General features: G+C 39.3%; 1 long non-coding RNA gene across 1 annotated transcript in view; it reads left to right on the top strand.

Moving 5' to 3' along the window:
- The window catches only part of LOC128250997 (uncharacterized), a 187,776-nt gene that overhangs the window by 185,056 nt on the left and 700 nt on the right, over positions 1-2,020 (top strand). The window lies entirely within an intron of this gene.

Genomic DNA, 2,020 nt, shown 5'->3' with positions numbered 1-2,020 from the left:
ATATATATAAATAAGAGTGGCTGTGTGGTAAGTATCTTGCTTACCAATGTCATGGTTCTGGATTTAGTCCCCACTGTGTGGCACCTTGGGCAAGTGTCTTCTACTATAGCCTCAGGCCGACTAAAGCCTTGCGAGTGGATTTAGTAGACAAGAACTGAAAGAAACCCATCATATATATATATATATACACACACACACACACACACACACACACATATATATATATATATGTGTGTGTGTGTGTATATGTTTGTGCATCTGTGCTTGTCCTCTCCAACATTGCTTTACAACCGATGCTGGTGTGTTTACGTCACCCGTAACTTAGCGGTTCGGCAAAAGAGACTGATAGAATAAGTACTAAGCTTACAAAGAATAAGTCCTGGGGTGGATTTGCTCAACTAAAGGTGGTGCTCCAGCATGGCTGCAGTCAAATGATTCAAACAAGTAAAAGAATTAAATAATATATATATGGACTCTCCCGTTGTTAGACGATATATGAGGGGTCAGCAATTTGTTGCTGAACAACCACACAGATGATGTGTTTATAGGGCTCAAATGTTTGTGTAGACATAAGCTCACTCTCTCCATCAAATTGATGTTACCTGTACAGGTGCACCATGAGCCACATGTCAGATGGCGAAATGATCTCAGAGCAACATGAAGCGAAATGTTTTGCTTAAGAACACAATACAATGCCCAGTCTGGGACTTGAACCCATGATCTCACAATCGGGAGTGCAACGCCCTAACCACGATATGTGCATGTGGGAATCGAAGCATATATATGTATGTATGCATGCATATACATTCATTAGGTGAGTGCTAGATAAGTTATGTATAGAAAACACATAGCATTGTTTGAATGAATTTAAAATTAATCCCCAGTTTCTCCCTCCAGGGCACGATCCACAATTGTCACGCGGGGTTGCGCTCAATGTAGTATCTGCATGTGACTGTAACTTGTCACCAGTTTCATTATTCTGATTTTTTGTGAATATTGCCTACAAAAATTATAATTATCCCTTTAATTTTGGCTTCCTGAAACACCTTATGAGTTTCATAATTTCTTGATATTTCATTCTATATTTATTGTGCTCCTAACTATGTATATCTGCATTTCTACCTCTCTCTCTTTCTCTCTCCCTCTCCTTCTCTCTCTCTCTCTCTCTCTCTCTCTCTCTCTCTCTCTCTCTCTCCACACACACACATGCATACTGATAATGTATTGTTCTGTGATAGAAAATTCAACAAAACAAGTACTCCATCTGGTGAGCGATAAATATTATTTATTTAAAGATCACAATACCTGTCTTTATGTGCTACTAATAGTTTCATATGTTGAGAAATATCTCAACCATATTTTTCAGGTGCAAATCACATATAACGAACTAAAAAAAAATTGAATAAGAGAAGAAATGCAAAAAACTTAGAAAGCAGCTTATAGAAAACACAGAAAGTAAAAATCAACTTTTTTTAGTTTGTAATGATTTGTGGTTTGTGCCTGAAGAATATATTTATGATATTTCTCAACATCTGAAACTATTAATAGCACTTAGAGACATGTATTGCATCATTTAAGTAGATAATATATGTATATGTATGTGTCATTGTGCCAGTGGAGCACTAACAGCATTGTCGAGTGTGTTCATTACCAGAGCTGCTGTCTGGCTTCAGTGCTAGTGGCCCATAAATAGTACCATTTGAGCGTCATCGTTACCAGCGTTGCCTTCTAGCACTTGTGCTGGTGGTACATTAGAAAATCATTTGAGCGAGGTCGTTGCCAGTGCCGCTGGACTGGCTCCCGTGCAGGTGGCACGTAAAAAACACCTTTTTGAGCGTGGTCGCTGCCAGTACTGTGTGATTGGCCCTCGTGTCTGTGTTTCCCTACCATCACCACCACTACCACTTGACAACTGGTGTCTGTGTCTTTACTTCCCTGTAACTTAGCAGTTCGGCGAGAAAGACCAATAGAATAAGTGTCAGTCTTAACAAAAAATAAGTACTGGGTGGTGGGGGTCGAT

The sequence above is a fragment of the Octopus bimaculoides genome, chromosome 27 (genome assembly GCF_001194135.2).
Source record: "Octopus bimaculoides isolate UCB-OBI-ISO-001 chromosome 27, ASM119413v2, whole genome shotgun sequence".
NCBI lineage: Eukaryota > Metazoa > Mollusca > Cephalopoda > Octopoda > Octopodidae > Octopus > Octopus bimaculoides.
The sequence above is the reverse complement of the archived record's forward strand: the minus strand, read 5'-3'. Positions and strand labels throughout refer to the sequence as shown.